The sequence below is a fragment of the Phyllopteryx taeniolatus genome, chromosome 14 (genome assembly GCF_024500385.1).
Source record: "Phyllopteryx taeniolatus isolate TA_2022b chromosome 14, UOR_Ptae_1.2, whole genome shotgun sequence".
Lineage (NCBI taxonomy): Eukaryota > Metazoa > Chordata > Actinopteri > Syngnathiformes > Syngnathidae > Phyllopteryx > Phyllopteryx taeniolatus.
Window position 1 is genome coordinate 26,052,846 of NC_084515.1, and position 19,110 is coordinate 26,071,955.

The 19,110-nt window shown below is 42.6% G+C and overlaps 1 long non-coding RNA gene across 1 annotated transcript; it reads right to left on the minus strand.

Annotated features, from left to right (window-relative positions):
- Positions 1-289: 289 nt before the first annotated feature.
- Positions 290-16,107, minus strand: LOC133489070 (uncharacterized). The gene is made up of 3 exons (XR_009791809.1): positions 15,973-16,107; positions 2,693-2,857; positions 290-1,055 (listed from the first exon to the last, which is right to left on the minus strand). It is a non-coding gene; the product is annotated as an uncharacterized LOC133489070 (long non-coding RNA).
- Between the last annotated feature and the right edge of the window lie 3,003 nt (positions 16,108-19,110).

The window sequence follows — 19,110 nt, forward strand, 5'->3', positions numbered from 1 at the left end:
ACGCACGCTGAACAAGTCAATGAAATTGAAAAAAAACATCCAGACTCACCCGTCATTATTCTCGGGGACTTTAACAAAGCTAAACTCAACCACAAACTCCCTAAATACAAGCAGCACATGTTCGGGACGAAATAAAATTGTCAATGTTCAATAGATCATGGAACCTTCAATCGTTTGTTTTCTTTGTCCAAAAAGAGAGGAAAAAATAAAACACCAGAGGGCTGAGTCTCAGGGTTCATTCAATCTACTGTACACCAGAGTGCAAGTCCACTGAATGAGATACCTCGTTTATTGAGCTGACTACTTTTATACACATCAGAAGGTTTCGTTATGATTCTTCAGCAGAAGGTTTTGTTATGACTTTTTGGCAGAAGTTATCTCTGGCATTGGGTGTTAACACAAAATGGGAGAGTCGTATTAAAACCACCATTCCTCAATAATCTAAACTCCTACATAATTTCATGGATAACAAAACTTAATCATGTATCACCCTCGTGTTTTGGAAACGGAACTTAATTGTCAGATAATGGAACATAGCGTCATGAGTATGAAATATAACAATCCAACAATCCCCCTGTTTACATAGTGGAACTATGTAACAGACCCTAAGCAGTACTACTCTTTGTGGAAGGCTATCAGAGGATATATAAACAACGTAATCATGAGCTAATTATTCTTCATAAGGCAGTACTACTCTTGAGACAGGCCAAAAACATCCCCATATATTGATTTGAGGAGGGAAAAAGACAAGTCCCGTAACATTCTAAGAGAAAGGACACTGTATATTTTTAATCAATAATACATCCATCTGGACACGACGTCGTCTTGTGTGAGCAGAACTTCAGGAGTAGGAGCTTCTTCGGAGGTCATCAACATCTGTGATTCCGGCTGGTTCATATTCTTTTCCACCACTTCCAAGACAATAAGGTGTTTCCATTTTCCTAACCATGCCGTAGCCCAATCTTCCAGGTGGTTGAAAACGCTTGTTGAATCTGCCATTTCAGCAGCCAAAGTTTTTAACCCATGTAGGGCTTTCGTTACTTTTCCATCCGGGGCTGTGTTGTTGGGAATAAAAGTACAACTTTGTGGACCAAACATTGCACAAACACCATTAATTTCTGCAAGGATCATGTCAAGGGCCATGCTGTTTTGAATTGCCATTAGGGAAGTGGGGGCCAATTATTCAGCTAAGCCTTCAATGGCATCACTGGTTACCACTTTGCAAATGGTAATAAACAAAGTTGATTCTATCCACATTCTTGTTTGGAGTTACTGGGAACAAGGCAGAGATGGTGGGCATATTTTCAAATTTTGCTGCAATTTGATTAATCAGTTTGTATTCATTTGGAACTCCTCTGGGCACTCCAATGCCATCTATGTATGTGGTTCTGTCCTCTGACCAATTATTGCTGTTTGATCTCTATGACCTCAGATTAGTTTCTGTTTTTGGTCTCGCTATTTGATCCTTGGCGAAAATTACAGTGGTTGACGCCACATATTAAATCATTGTACATGTCTCTATCCATTTGTCAGGTAATACAGCTCTTACTACATTAATTTCACACATATATGCCAAATCACCTAAAGACCTTTTGCTCAATACCGTGATATTTCCCCATGTAGTGACATCTATTATATTATGACAAAATGTAAATACCCCTACATATTCAGTTTTGTTCTGGTTGATTCTGTCATGCTTTAAACAAGTGTAATTTCCTTCTGCATAATGGCCCATGAGTGGTACTGTATTTTTAGGTAATTTTGGCCACATATTCTCATACTTGGTGCATCGAGAGCTAACATTATGGTTTATTTTGTATATTTCAATCATGCAATTTAGTGAATCAATATCCATAATTGGTCCTGGAGCTGAATATACAGTGGGTTGTGCGGCTGCACACATTATACAATCCCCAAAATTGCCAAGTCGGGCCGTTTCTTGTAAATAGGCTATCCACAGGTTTTGTTGTGTGTATCGTGTGGCTAAAGCTAAAATTTGACTTGATATAATTTTGTCCGTATTGAAAATTTCCACTATGCTAGGTGGGTTGTTAAGTATTTGTACTACAGGAGGGTTTGCGACAGCCTTGGAACTTGATTGGTTGTTCCTTCCTTCCTCTAATACATTGATGTGGATAAGACCACGTGGATCTCTTCCAGAAACATCTGCTCATATCACTAAATATGAATGTTGTGTTTGTCCAATTACCTGACCATTGATGCTTTGCATAATAGGTTTTTGTGTTGAATCATAATTTCTTTGGAATTTTATTCTATCCATTATTGCATTATGGTTTTTCTGGCCCTTAATCCCTTTGTCCACCATTTTTTGTGGGGTCCACCTGCTGGTAAAATGGGTGGTTTATCCCCATGTCTGATTATATGGCAAATACTGCGCCCATCAGATCTGTACCGTCTGGTCGAAACATAAGTAGATGTCTGTTCCTCTATACGAGCTGTTATAGCCTCCACAGTTAATCACTTCGCATAAGTCGAAAACATAAGCGTTGTTTGTTCCTTTCTTGTGATTAATTGTAATTTGGAATGGTCGTCCACATTTGTTTGGTACCCTTTCTCCTGCTACATGAATTGTTGGTCTACTAAATTCCCCCTGTTTGCCGAATGAAACTTGAGGCAATAAATGCAACACTAATGAAACAATCAAAGTGGTTTGGCAACACGACATTGTGACCTGTGGAACCAGGTAGTCCCTTTTCCTTCAAGTTGGTTGGCGTGTGAAGTCCGCGCAGTCACGGTGAACGGTCCCGTCCCCCTTGGTTCAGACCACTTCCTCTTTATCACTCGAAGCCAAACAGATGCAGGTGGATTATCGCCGTCCGACTGGATGCCTGCAAAGCTGGACAGAACACCTCTTAATTGATCAAAGTAAGACAGTCGCGACAAGGAAGAAGGTGACTCAAAAGATGAGCCAGAAACTTGACCAGGAAAAGAAAAGCCATGGTATATTTCGAAAGGACTGAGTTTGTGTGTACTATTTACAGACATTCTGATGGACATGACCACAATTGGGAGAGCTCTCAACCATGACATATTTGACTGCACAGCATTTAGCCAATTTTTGTTTTAAAGTTGCATTCATACGTTCAACGACTCCTTGTGATTGTGGGTGGTACAAATCGGTGAGTGAGTCCTAGACATTTTTCCACATGAGCCAAATTTTTACTAGTAAAATGAGATCCATTATCTGATCTGATTAGCCTGGGGAAACCATGTGGAATCCACACATTTATCAGCATTTTTACAACTGAGGCCGAATCTTCTTTTCGTGTGGGCAGGGCTTCCAGTCATCCTGAATAGACATCCACCATCACAAGGAGGTATCGTTTTCCTTCACAGGATTCAATGGTTCACTACTAGTTCAATTACAGCCCATCCAGGCACTAGTTCCCCATTGTTTTTCCTTTAACAACAACCATCCGTAAACAACTCTCTCCCTTCCTTCAAAGGTTCCGACAATAAATCTGAACGACATGCTTTGTCTTTTCTAGCCTTCTCCTCACACCAATGCATTCCTTCAGTTACACTGTCGGCCACTTTAGTATTAACAGGTGTAAACTGAATATGCTGTTGTTGTAGCAATGATAATATTTTCATTTTTCGCTTGTTTGAAAAGGTAAATAGTCGTGAGTTGATGAAAGCGGTTGTGGATTGTGTGGAGTGCAGAGCGGGTGCATAAGCACTACATGTGCGCATATTTTCGATATGAGCCGCAGCTGCTGCTGCATACCTCTCGCAGTCATATGCACGTGCTACTATTGGTTCTAACAAAACACTCGTGTCTAGTAGTACCTTTCTTTCGCCTTGTACTAGTTGGTACAGTATTGCAGCGGCAGTATGAGTTTTGTTAGAAATGTCCAAATGAAACGGTAGTTTATAGTTAGGAAGTGCCAATGACATGTGAGGCGCAGAAAATGGCATTTTGAACCAAGGCAATAAATCCGATGTCAGGTGAACCCACCACTATTCTATCAGTTGGTAAAATACCATGAGTGTCTCATAGTTTTTCAAAAAATTATTGTTGATAAATCAAATTGTGTTCTCTATCATAGAACAAGGTACAATGTGGAGGGTCAGGGGGTGGCAGGAATGGCCCCAAGGACACAATCCACGGCTTCCACTCCGCAAATGCCTGCAGCACGCTGTTATTTATTTGACACGTGTCGAGCAGTCCCCAACAAATGTCAGCAACAGGAGTCACAGTTTTTTTGTTGGACACATGCCAGCACATGTGTACACAAGTCTCCTTTGGCCGGCAGCATGGTTCCATCTGGAAACACAATGTCAAGTTCGTGTACTGCACAGACAATGACAGCATTACATTTCTGTAAAATGTCTCTTCCAAGTAGGTTCACAATGACCTCCACCAGGTGGTAGCCTAGGACTTTCCGGGGCCCTCTGTGCATTTGGCACATTTCCCCTGTCTCGTCCTGTTGTTTCACCACCTCCTCTGGGCAGCAGGTTGGGACAACGGTTGGCAGTGTGTCCGTCTTGTCCACAGGCATAACAACCGCAGTTACTCTGTGCTCCAGCAGGGTATCGACAGACACGTGCAAAGTGTCCAGCTTTTCCACATGCAAAAGCATTTTTATGGAGTTCACGCCGCGGGACTGACCCCTGAAACCTCCTCTGACTTCCCCTCTAGTCTGCTGCTGTAGTAGCAAAGTGGCCCACGTCGGGTCCTGTGACAGTAGCTGCGGTGCCATGACAGATTGTGCCTGGTTTTTCTTTTCTTTTTTCTGTTCTGACACATTTTCTCTGGCAGCGCCTAGTTGCAGTTTTAGCAAGGTTTTCTGCATTTGTTCTGGCTCACTGTTTTCAAAAGTCTTTTTGTCTATCCATCTTTTCATAAAGTGAAGTACTGTTAGTTCTGTGTATAGTGAGGAAGTTTGTGGTGCCTGCGCATATGGTGGGTTTTTTCATTATTTTTTTCATTTTTATTTTTTTTCCCAATTTCATTCTCCTTTCTTTCTGTTTTTTCCTTTTGTAATGGCATAATCATGGCATCATCTTTTGGTTCAATCATCCCCACCGATGCAAGTACATTCATCACTGTACACAGATCTTGTTCTTTTTCAACAATTTTAGAGTTTACTGTGGATTTCTTAAAGACGGACGTTTTTTTGTGTTTTAGAAGTTTTATTTCTACAACTAGTCTGTCTTTTAGGCGGTGTAACTCAGGAAGTAAAGGCTCAGTTCTTCTTCCTCTTTTTGATCTAACCACTTACTTATTTTCTCTCTTTCCTTTTCCTGTTTCTTCACCCGTACATACCTTAGTTGAATAGCCACCTATTCCATCCTTTTCCCCCTTCGTGACCTGAATCTCCCAAAACCAATTCGGGTTTTTCTACCAATTGAAAATGTTTGTCAAAATTTCCTTCCATCATATAAATATGGGGAGAATTCGGAGAAACGTGAATGTCTCAGTGACAGATATTTCAAGTGTGAGTGTTAAATAAATTGTAGAAGTTATCATTTATTTGCTTAGCTTGCATTAGTATAATGGACGATTTTAGATGTCTCGCCTTCAAAAAGAAGACTCAGCATCATCCGATGGAAGGGCGCCTGGACCAAGGACGTGATTGGATGTGGTCGGGTCGTGACAGGTGTTGGTCCAATATTTTGTGTTGTGTCTTATTGCTTAGAACATTATGATTTGTAAATCCCTCCTATTTCAAATAAATGCAGGAGCGAGGGGGGAGATTGTTTAGAGCGTGTTGAGAGACTGTGATCTGAACAATCTCCCATACGCCCTCCTCATGAGAAAAAGAAACCAGTGTCTTCATTCCTTTTGTGTCTATTTTTTATAATGTTGGGTAAGATAAATCCAACATTAAATTGGTCCTTCGAGCCGGATCTCAACACACCCGAGGATTCCAGTTGTGGAGCCGACTTCCAGTTAAGAGACCGTGGCCACGGCAAGTAAGACCCTTTACGGGACTGGTCTTCGTTCTCCTCAACTGGGATCTGAAGGTTGACGACAATCCACAGGATTGAAGACGAGTGGTGAGTTAAATTTAAAAAAATAATTTCTAGGAAAAAAGGATTAAAGAGTGAGTGAATTGCGCGACGAAGAAGTCTGCGGCAGAATAAACCTTGTGTAATACTAGTCACTGGCAAGTGGTCAGAAGGACGGCGGAGTCCGACAAATTCCGCGAGTACGGCGGGGTCCTGTACGTACTTAAATTCCGTGTTTCTGTGTTTCCGTGTTTCCGTGTTTTTGTGTGTTTATAAAAACGTTACTAATATCGTGTGAATGTGTAAAAGTATGAATGTATAAGACTGGATTGTAAGTGACAACTGGGTTTGGAAGCAGAGGCAAGAATTCTCCGCCCCGACTGGGGTAGAAGCTTGAGAATTACCAAAACTCAGATATTTATTGTCACCCTGTCATTTTTGAATAAAGTCAGTATTTAGGTCACTCTAGGTGCAAATAAACTGACTTCCAAATTCACAAAAATGGGAATAAATAACAGTAAACCGGATCCAAAAATAGACCTAACGTGTAAAGATTGGAAATATGTTCAACTACAAAACCATTCCAAAATAGAACATTTAAACACGTGGATAACCAAATACGGTTTCGCTGGCCAGCTAAATTGGCAAAAAAATAGTTCAACTTCAAAACGAAATAAAGTGTCGACACAAAAATAATATATCACAAATACAAAAAGATGGATTTGACGACTTATTCTTCTGGTTAAACATGGCGTCTAAAAGAGAAAAAGGAAGTAGTAAAATAAAAAACAGGAATACACTGCAGTGTAAAGGTTGGAGGTTCATTAAATTAAATTTAAAAGAAAAAAAAAAAACAGGATCCTGATAAAATTTAATATTTAGAGACACGGATAACCGAACACGGCTTTAATGGTTGGTTAAATACACAAAAAATAGCCGCGTTGCAGGAATCAAATTATATAAAAAATAAAAGACAAACCACCGTTAAACGTGGGAAAGGCCCTATTGTCTGCAGTCTTGCAGCTTATCACAAAAATATAAGATAAAAAAATAGCCCTAAAAAATAGCAGAAAGAAACACGTGGGTTCATTTAACACACTGTAAAAGAGTCATTTCAGCTGAGTACTCAAATAGGGAAGGTGAGCAAAAGTCTGATAACGGAGCGGGAGCAGATGTGTAGATTCTGAAAATGCTTGCTGGTCAGTGAAGAAAAAAGACACCAACCCTTTTAGTGAGAACTCAGCAGAAAGGCACACCCACGTTGGTTATGAGATTCGATAAGTTGTTACGTAGCAACTTTGACTACTATGGTGTTGGTTTTGTTTTTGTGGTACATGGGACGTCCCACCCTCAATGATAAAACCCATTTTTTAGATAGAAAATCACCTACCAACTGGACCAATATGACGAACCCAATAATAAAAAATTTTTGAATCATTAACTCGTATCAAAAGGAGTACAGCTGATGATCAAAATTGTGGGCATGGCCTCCAAATGCGGCAAAACGGTTTAATATTTTGTGCCCCCCAAAATCAAGCTGCTTTAATCATAATTCCATATGCGGCTCTCACCAATGATCCTCAAAAGAATGGGCAGAATTGGGGATTTGGATATGACTGGTATGCAACTATAGGCTTTGGATGGGAACACCTCATTGGTGAAACAGGTTATGATTGGTCCAGTTGGTCAAAAAGAACAGCAAAAGAACATAGAAAGAAGTTTAACCTAAGCAAAACGGCCCATAGTTTAATATTGAAATACAAATCAAGTCACCCAATGTGTTTGATAGTGATCTTGTGGGCCTATTCTGGTGGAAAAGATCCCCACTTCCAAGTAGTATTGTGTTATAGGAACCGTGTTAAACCAGAAATGCCATTGAAAACTTCAAAGAAAGGTGGACAAATTTTAATGATTAACAACATAACTACTGATGATTGGTTCCTTGTTGTCACAGGAGTTTCAGGACAAAATAACAATTGGTTACTATTGATGGAACAAGCAGCAAATGTAGCGAGAAAAGATTGTGTAGTTTGCATGGGTCCCAGGCCTTTGTTGCGCATAGTTCCGGCACAATTATCACAAGATTGTATTATTCCATTACAACAAGCTGGCAATTTTTTGACTTGAGTTCGTTGTCACATTTCTGTGGGGCCAATTATGTATTACTCGTGCACTCGCTGTAGTTGTCCCGCCATGCTGCACTATTTGCATATACTGGCCACTCATGCCAGATTAGCATCTGCTCCATTTGCACACTGATTGAGGAGCATCTGCAACATTTGCACAACCAACATTGTCCCAGATTATCGCACTACTCGTCACTTTAAACCGCATACACTCCTTGAAGTCTCAGCGCCCTTTGCACAACGGTCATTGCACCGGACTATTGCGATATTAGTCATTCAAACTGCTGCTAGAGGACTGCATCTTTTTGCACAATTGTTTTTTGTCAATGTCTTTATGTCTCCAAAGTGTTCTGTAAATTGACTGTCTGTTGTACTAGTGCGGCTCCAACTACCGGAGACAAATTCCTTGTGTGTTTTGGACATACTTGACAAAAAAGAGGCAGAGGCAAAATTATCCAACATAAAACATACATCGACGCCATAGGTGTTCCTCGTGGGGTTCCTAATCAATACAAATTAGCTGACCAAGTTGCAGGAGGATTTGAATACTTCATATGCTGTTGGTGTACGATTAATAAAAATGTTGATGGGATAAACTATATCCACTTCAATGTACAGAGATTAGGAAATTGGATTCAGAGTGGGTTGGAAGCTGTGCACGAGCAGCTCAAGGACGTTCCAAGGCCGCATAGCTGTCGACATGCTCATCGCAAGAGAGGGAGGTCTTTGCGGTATGTTATGAGAACAAACAATACTGCTTCAGATGGCAGCTTGACCAGAGCCATCGATGGTCTACGGACCCTCAATCAACACTCCTTGTGGGACAGCTGAATGGACGTTTTTGGTAAATATAAAACCCTAATTTCACCAATATTGATATCAATTGCTGTTTTTGCAGCCATTCTGACATTGTGTGGATGTTGTTGTATCCCATGCATTCGGGCATTAATCCGTAAATTAATCACCACAGCCATAACCCACATGAAGAACCGTATGGAGCTGATGTATCCATTACTGTATGATGATAATGATGATAATGATGATTTTGCTTCAACTGATTTGTTTCCTGATGCAGATGATTACGATGTTTAAACTACAACATTCATGTATGACAAGTTTACTCTGAGTGTAAATGTATTTGTTTCATAAAAATGATTCTACAGTTAAAAATCGAAATGAAGTGACTGTAAAATGATATGAGAATTTGTGCAAATACATGATAAACAGGAGGGAAATGTTAAATAAATTGTAGAAGTTATCATTTATTTGCTTAGCTTGCATTAGTATAATGGACGATTTTAGATGTCTCGCCTTCAAAAAGAAGACTCAGCATCATCCGATGGAAGGGCGCCTGGACCAAGGACGTGATCGGATGTGGTCGGGTCGTGACAGGTGTTGGTCCAATATTATGTGTTGTGTCTTATTGCTTAGAATACTATGTCTGGGAAAAACCCTCTTATTATCAAATATTTTGTGTTGTCTTATTGCTTAGAACATTCTGATTTGTAAATCCCTCCTATTTCAAATAAATGCAGGAGCGAGGGGGGAGATTGTTTAGAGCGTGTTGAGAGACTGTGATCTGAACAATCTCCCATACGCCCTCCTCATGAGAAAAAGAAACCAGTGTCTTCATTCCTTTTGTGTCTATTTTTTATAATGTTGGGTAAGATAAATCCAACAGTGAGAAAGGAAGCTTCTACCACAAGTGGCGCCTTTCTCCTTGGGGTGTCATGGGTGTGTGTTCCGGTTTTTGTCTTCCCCCTGTTTCACACACACCTGCACCTGAGAGCATCTTCACCACCTGTGCCTCGTTCACCCTAATTACCCCTTGTATTTAACCTCGTGTCTCATTCTCTCTCGTCGCCAGTTCGTTGTACCTTGTTTCCACGTCACAGACTCACAGTAAGACTTGACTCTGTTCCGATTATCGACCTCGCCTTTTTGCCCCATGTTTTTGGATACTGTTGCCTTTCTTGGATTGCCTGCCTGTGTACCGACCTATGCCCATATATTAAACCTCTCTTTTTGGAAACTGTCCATTTGTTTTGGAGTCGTGCATTTTTGGGTCCTATCCTCTGTTCCGTTCATAACATGGGGTTTCCCCACACTTAATACATCTTTTTAATTCACTTCAGAATTCTCCTAACAGTTCTTTCGGCGTGTACTAAAAATGCCTGAAATATTTTTCTTCACATAAATAACACTATATTAGTCTTGTCCTGCAAGACCTTCCCTGGTCTCTTTACCAGGGGGATTCTTCACTTCTACACATAAATAACACTGTGTAGTGGACATGCCACGCAAAAGATGCCAGCCTCGCACAGCCTCGCCGCTCCCCGCCGAGGTAGACTGTAACTCCAGAGTCACATGCAGACTCTAAACGGTTTAACACATTAAACTATCTTCAACAAGACACAGACATTTGCTTTGCCATGAATCACGTCTGCCTGAGACTTCAAAGGGGAGACCCACGAATGCTGGGTTCGCCCCTGAACGCTAAGTTAATTAACTCCACGCCAGTCAAAGGATTGCAGCGCCTCCACCCTCCTGAGAGCTGCCAGTTGTGATTTGGAACAGGCAACAGCGACACCCTCGGGCGACGGAATGACACTACAGACAGGGGTTCATAAGACAGTCAGTGACTCAACTGGGAGTCAATGTTTTAAGAACTTGACATGAACGCCACTAGTGACTGTATTGCTGCAAACTTCAATGTCTAAAGCCAAATATTTTCTTAACTGAACCAGATGGAATGTCTCACCCCACGCCGCAAATGTCACATGAAAATAGTGATGTTCTCCACACCACATAACATTTGAAACTTTCATTACAGGTATGAAAGAGGATGAGCGTGGACCAATGCAGGGTGAGGAAAATGGTATCGTTATCTTAAACCCAATAATTAATATTTTATTCCACTGGTTTTAAACCACAAAATAATCCTAGAATGGAAAAATAACGCCAAAAGGCAGTCCAGCCCCTCGGTGTTCGCGAAGGTGGTAGAAAAGGAGGGGGGAAGGGGGGTTACCCCCCCTCCTGTTTGACCTGCTCTAGGCCATAAAAGGGGCCGGAGCTGGGAGAAGTTTTTGGAGTCTTGGTGCACAAGTCTTTTTGGTCACTTGGACCAACTCGCCGACAACTGCGCCAGGCAGGACGCCCACCTCACCCGAGGTGACAAGGACACATCGGACGATCCCCGGCTGCCGCTTCCTGCAAGCGCTCCGAGCCACCCTGCTTGGGAGCCCAAACTCAGTCTGAGGGAACGGAGGTGGACGCAACGCGCCTGCTCCGAACATCACCCGAGAGACGTCCTGCTTGAGAATTTGTCTGTCTCCTGTTTTTCCTCCCTCCCTTCCGTCGAATCCACCTGCTCAAGGTGCGGACCGGGCCGGCCGAACACTCGGAAGCCTGACTCGCCGGCTTCAAGTATGTTCCAGACACGTAAATCCAACATTGCGCTCTACTAAAAGTATGGATTAGTGCATATTTGGGTTTATATTAACGAGACCAGGAGTCCTCAGCTATATGCATTCACTACATGCCCATTCTGCTCATCTCACGTCACAAATCCCTTCATTTGCCAATTTTCGTAGATACCTTTTTTGTTTTGTGTTTGTCTGTGTTTTATCCTGTAGAAACCATTTTTGATTATTAAAATTTCTTTAAAATTCACCACTTTCATTGATTATATGTGTGTTTGGGTTCGGAACGAAACCTTGAGAAAGTCTAGAACTCAAAGTTCCTAGAATGTAGCCACCTTCGATAAGAGACTGATTATAAAGGTTTGTCGTCATTTCGCCTCAAGTTAAACTTGTAAAAATATGACGTGGTGCCCCTCATATCTCTCAAATATCTTGATTTAGAATGCTGTAATTTAAAATTACGATAACCCGTAAGTGACAGGCGCCGCTTCCAACTCATCGTTTTCTTCTAAATTACGCAAAATTTGATGTCCCCCAATAAACCCTACAACTATATTAGTCTTGTCCTGCAAGACCTTCCCTGGTCTCTTAGCAGAGGGATTCTTCACTTTAAATAACCTTTCCCAACCTTTGTTGGAGGATTTCTCTATCTTGCGAGTCACACAAAATGTATTATTAGAAAAAATTACTTGTCTTGGATTCACAAATAATTTGGTAACTGTCAATGTGCAGAATTTTGTTAAAAGGCCTCTGCTTACCTTAGTTTGTGAGCGCTTTGTTTGTGAATCCAGGCCAATTAGTTGATGACCAAAATTAACGTCTCCTATCGGACAAATCACAACGCGGGGTCACCATCTGTTAGGGACGCAATAAAATTGTCAATGTTCAATAGATCATGGAACCTTCAATCGTCCCTGCGCGTTCGTTTTCTTTGTCCAAGAAGAGATGAAGAAATAAAACACCAGAGGGCTGAGTCTCAGGGTTCATTCAATCAACTGTATAGCAGAGTGCAAGTCCACTGAATGAGACACCTCGTTTATTGAGCTGACTACTTTTATACACATCAGAAGGTTTCGTTATGACTGTTTGGCAGAAGGTATCTCTGGCCTTGGGTGTTATCACAAAATGGGAGAGTCATATTAAAACCACCATTCCTCAGTAATCGATACTCCTACATAATTTCATGGATAACAAAACTTAATCATGTATCACCCTAGTGTTTTGGAAATGGAACTTAATTGTCAGATAATGGAACATAGCTGCATGAGTATGTCCTACCAAGGAAAATAACATTTTAGACCACTGCTATACTACGCTAAACAACCCATACCTCGTGCAGCTCTGGGCTCATCTGATCACTGCTAAATTCACTTCATACCAACATACAGGCAAGAACTTAAATGTGTGAAGCCTACAGTGAAAACAGTGAAAAAGTGGACCAATGAAGAAAAGATAAAACTTCAAAGCTGTTTAGACTGCACAGACTGGAGTGTCTTTGAAAATTCAGCTGGCAGCCTGGATTGCTACACGGACACTGCTACATCCTATATCAGTTTCTGTGAAGAGGTGTGTGTATCAACAAAGTCATTTCGCACATTCAATAACAACAAGCTGTGGTTCACTGCCAAACCTAAGCAACTTCGCCAGGCTAAAGAGGACGCATATCGAAGTGGGGACGGGACCCTGTATAATCGCTCTAGAAATCAGCTGACGAAAGAAATTAACATTGCAAAGAGAAACTATGCAATAAAGTTTGAAAAACAGTTCAGCGCTAACGACTCTACATATGTCTGGTATGCATTACAATCACTAACCAATTACAAGCGACAATCCCCCCAAGCTGAGAAGAATAGGAGACTAGCTGACAACTCGAACACCTTCTACCACAGATTTGAAAAGGACGCTTTCACAACCCACACAGCCGCACCACCGACCACAATCACACCTCTGACTGCTGCGATGACCTGTTTCAAATGCTCCACCATCATCCCAGTCCCCAAGAAACCTGCAATCTCGGGTCTGAATGACTACAGGCCTGTCGCCTTGACATCTGTGGTTATGAAGTCCTTTGAACGCCTCGTGCTGGAATACCCCAAGAGCGTCACAGGTCCCCTGCTGGACCCCCTGCAGTTTGTCTACAGAGCAAACAGGTCCATGGCTGATGCAGTCAACATGGGACTGCACATCCTCGTAGAACACCTCAACGGCACGGGGACCTATGCGAGGATCCTGTTTGTGGACTTTGCGTTCAACACCATCATCGTCTCCTCCAAGCTTCTCCAGCTCAGCGTCTCGCCTTCCATCTGCCAGTGGATTTACAGCTTCCTGATGGGCAGACACAGCAGGTGAGGGTGCGGGACACCACCTAATCTACACCCACCACCAGCACCGGGGCGCTCCAAGGTTGTGTCCTCTCTCTGCTGCTCTTCTCTCTCTACATGAACGACTGCACCTCAACGCAACCGGCTGTCAAACCCCTGAAGTTTGCAGATGACACCACAGTCATCGGTCTCATCAAAGACTGTGACGGGTCTGCGTATTGACAGGAAGTGGAGCGGCTGGAGCTGTGGTGTGGCCGACACAACCTGGATCTGAACACGCTCATGACTCTAGAGATTATTGTGGACTTCAGGAGGCATCCTTCGCCACAGCTGCCCCTCACGTTGTCCAGCTGCTTTGTGTCAACCGTCGAGACCTTCAAGTTCCTGGGAATTACAGTCTCTCAGGACCTGAAGTGGGCGACCAACATCAACTCCGTCCTCAAAAAGGCCCAGCAGAGGATGCACTGCCTGCGGCTTCTGAGAAAGCACGGCCTGCCACCGGAGCTGCTGAGACAGTTCTACACAGCGGTCTTCGAATCAGTCCTGTGTTCTTCCATCACCTTCTGGTTTGGTGCTGCTACAAAAAAGGACAAACTCCGACTGCAATGGACAATCAAAACTGCTGAAAGGATTGTCGGTACCCCCCTACCCACCATTGAGGACTTGCACGCTGCCAGAACTAAGACAAGGGCGTGCAAAATCCTCTCGGACCCTCCGCACCCCGGTCACCAGCTCTTCCAGCTCCTTCCCTCAGGTAGGCGCTACCGATCAATGCAAACTAGAACTAGTAGACATTCCAACAGCTTCTTCCCTCTTGCGATCAACTTCTTAAACACCTAACCTACAATTCCATTACAACATGCTGGCAATTTTTTGACTTGAGTTCGTTGTCACATTTCTGTGGGGCCACTTTTGCATTACTCGTGCACTCACTGTAGTTGTCTCGCCATGCTGCACTATTTGCATATACTGGCCACTCATGCCAGAGTAGCATCTGCTCCATTTGCACACTGATTGAGGAGTATCTGTAACATTTGCACAACCAACATTGTCCCAGATAATTGCACTACTCGTCACTTTAAACCGCATACACTCCTTGAAGTCTCAGCGCCCTTTGCACAATGTTCATTGCACCGGACTATTGCAATATTAGTCATTCGAACTGCTCTAAGTCCTTGAGGACTCTGCATCTTTTTGCACAATTGTCAACAAAAAATAAATAAAAAATGTACCGCCATTACCAGATAACTAGCAACCCTTTACTGCTCAGTGACTGTTTTTTTTTTGTCAATGTTTTTCTGTCTCCAAAGTGTTCTGTCAATTGACTGTCTGTTGCCATACTAGAGTGGCTCCAACTACCGGAGACAAATTCCTTGTGTGTTTTTGGACATACTTGGCAAATAAAGATGATTCTGATTCTGATGATGGTAGCAAGAAAATATGTTTTGCTAGATCGTTAGTTTAGGTGCTAGAAAATACACTGACAGCAGATCAAACTCAGCACACACAGGTCCGAGTGATCACACAGCCGTCGGATTCGCCGAAATTTGAGACTTCCGTTAAAGGCAAAATTGTGGTAAATGTACCGAACAGAGGACTGCCGTCCAATGTCATTTTTTGAGATACAGTATCCCAAATCTAACGAGCCAATGTTGTTGTTGTTGTTAGACGGTCATTACTACAAAATCAAATCAATTACGAGGTTCATTGATCACTACTTCTGTAGACAATATTAGGAGAAAGGACATAAGGACAGAAAAACCCATATCACCATCGTTGTGCATGGCATTGTTTTGTCTGTGCCCAACCTATCTGCATGCAGTAACAATTGACCCCTGTCTTTTGCAACGATTCAAATAAAACATGTCGCAACAAAACCTGTTTTGTCAGGCATAAAGAATGTGAAAACCAGAATTCTATCAGTAAGTGCGCTGTGTACAAAATATATCACGAGTGCGGTCTGACACATTACATCAGCATGAAGAGTCAAAATGACTCTTCTCCCCCCGATGTATACATTGCCTCGCACCAGTGTTACATTGAAAACTCTCAAAACAGAACAAACACGCGATCAAATATTCTACTATGACTTTGAAACATTCGTAGGCCCCGACGGTAAAGACGTACCCTTCCTTGTGTGTACAAAACCATCAAAGGGGGTTGAACAACGCTGGTATGGTCTCGATTGTGTTGAACAATGTCTGAAGAATTTCAGGAATCCTCGTTTCAAACACGCGACTTCATTAGCCCTCTCTTGTTGAGAGCACAGACGTCACTGAGACTGCGCAGCTCCCAATATATGTCTCTGGTGTTGATGATAATTTTGAAGTGCTGGAGGAGTTACTCACAGTAATTCCAATGGATGGCCAGACCATCAGTCAGGAGATATTCCGCCAGCTGTGTGATGATGGGGAAAAAAAATGGACTGGTGGCACTTGTTCAAAAATAACTTTAAGAGTTTGACATTGCTTTGCACTGCATTATCCATCAACAGGCCCTTTGCCGCAAATGCCTGAAGCTTGACAATGTGAAAGTCATCAACCATATCAGATCCAGGGGTTTAAAGCACCGGCAGTTCTGCGCTTTTTTAGAGAAAATAGATCAACATATGAGGATCTGCTCTACTTCACAGAGGTACGTTGGCTTAGCAAGGGGAAGGTTTTGAAGAGGTTTTTTTTGAGTTAAGGGCAGAAGTTAAAGCTTTCATGGAAAGGGATGGGGTGAATGTTCCTGTACTAAGTGATCCCAAATGGCTCATGGACTTAGCTTTTCTTTTTGACATCACACAGGAGCGAAATATAGTGAATAAGAACTCACAAGGCCAGGGCCAACTTGTCAGTGTTGCATATGACAGTGTTAGAGCATTCTCCACAAAACTTGTGTTATGGAAAGTCCAGCTTTCCCAGACAAACCTCTGCCATTTTCCTGCATGCAAGGCACTCATGGATTCTGGCACATTTCATGGTGAGAAGTATGCTGATACCATTGGAAAGCTACAGGAAGAATTTGATCACAGGTTTGCAGACTTCAAGACACACAGAGCCACTTTTCTCCGATGTGGAAGATGCCCCCCCTGTGCTTCAGATGGAGCTAATTTATCTGCAGTGCAATTCTGAACTCAAAGCAAAGTTGAGGGAGGTGTATGAACAACAGACAAGCTTGGACAATTTTTGAAAGCCCCCACCTTCCCTGAGCTTTCCAGGATGTTCAAGTGGATCACGTGCATTTTTGGCAGCACCTATTTGTGTGAAAAGCTCTTCTCCACAATGAACGTTAACAAGTCAAAGTTCAGGTCTAAACTTAAAGATGAGCATCTTAAAGCCATACTGAGGGTTTCAATTGCTTCCTCCCTCAAAGCCCACGTTCTGAAGAACATTTCATGTTCTGACGTATTTATTTTATTTATTATAATTAAAAAGATTTGATCAGTTGTACTTTTTTTTGGGTGGAATTCTTGATGCAGCCCAGCCTCACCCAGACACTAGCTCTAGCGGCCCTCATGTAAGTTGAGTTTGTGACCCCTGCTGTAGAAGGTTATGCCGTGAGAGACAGCAAAATTTGGTTTTGGGAGTACCTTGGTTTTTACCACGGAGGGACCAAATGCTCACTAAAGAGTGTTGTATGACTAGAAGCCCCTTTCAGGAGAAGTGTGATGATATCCAAAAGAACATCGAGGGATTAAAACAATACAGTGTACATCTTGTCCTGATGTGGGAACACGAATGGCATGAGATGAAGAAGTCACACCAGGGGGTAATTGATTTCATGCCACGCTGTTTTCGGAGGAGAATGAGTTAGTTCCCGTTACGATACACAGCCGCACCTGATGAGTGTGTATTGTATGTAGACGTCACCTCGTTGTATCAGGATCAGAATCAAAATCAGAATCCTCTATATTTGAATTTGTCTCCGGTAGTTGGAGCATCGCTGGTACGAAAACAAAATAAAAAATATACTTTTGAGACATAAAAACATAAAAACACACTACGGAGAGTCACTGAGCAATAAAAGGTTACCGGTAATGTGGTAATGCTGAGACAATTTTTTTGTTTGTTTGTTTGTTGTTTTTTTGAGAGTCCACCAGAAATTTTGAGCAGTTTGAAATGACTAACACCAATAATCTGGTACAGTGACAATTATGCATGGTGCAGAGTCTTCAAGAAATGTAAGCAGTTTAAAGGTCAAAGGACAAAGATGTTAAAAATTTTCATAGCTCTAGAACCCCTTCACAGACCACACCTGACATTTCGAAGTGATTATATAGCAGATATACAGCAGTTACAGCAATAAATATGATTCAGAATGCGCCTTCTACTTTTTGCATCCAGCGCCTTCCGGTCTTTGGGTCTATCGCTGTGATTTAACACAAGTCAAACAGCCTGTTCATTCGGTGTTGTGTGCTATTGTTCCATGCTGTTGTTACCGTCCTGCGGCGAAGCGTCGCGTTTCCTTGTATATACCTACGAATCTATTGTGGTTATTATGCACAGGGCAGTAGGAAAAAAAGACCCACGCAGTACTCTTCAGTACTGTCGTCTGTACTTTTGCCTATATGACAAGGCAACATACACGGCAAAGACTTTCTGTGTGGCGTGTTATAAAGCTACTTGAGCACACATCCAACCATCCATTTTCTGAGCCGCTTCTCCTCACTAGGGTTGCGGGCGTGCTGGAGCCTATCCCAGCTCTCATCGGGCAGGAGGCGGGGTACACCCTGAACTGGTTGCCAGCCAATCGCAGGGCACATACAAACAAACAGCCATTCGCACTCACAGTCACACCGACGGGCAATTTTAGAGTCTCCAATTAATGCATGTTTTTTGGATGTGGGAGGAAACCGGAGTGCCCAGAGAAAACCCAAGCAGGCACGGGGAGAACATGCAAACTCCACACAGGCGAACCCGGGTCCTCAGAACTGTGAGGCTGACGCTCTAACCAGTCGTCCACCGTGCCGCACTTGAGCACACAATATACAGGAATACTAAATACTATGTAAAAGCTTGTGCCATGTCACTGAAACATCCATTTCCATTTTTTCCATCCATCCATTTTCAACACCGCTTATCCTGGTTAGGGTCACGGGGCGCTGGAGCCTATCCCAGCTGACTTCGGGCGAAAGGCGGACTACACCCTGAACTGGTCGCCAGTCAGTCACAAGGCACATATAGACACGGACAACCATTCACACTCACATTCACACCGTCACTGAGTGGGTACTGATCCCACGCTGCCCCCACCAAAGTCAGGCGAGTGCACCACTACACC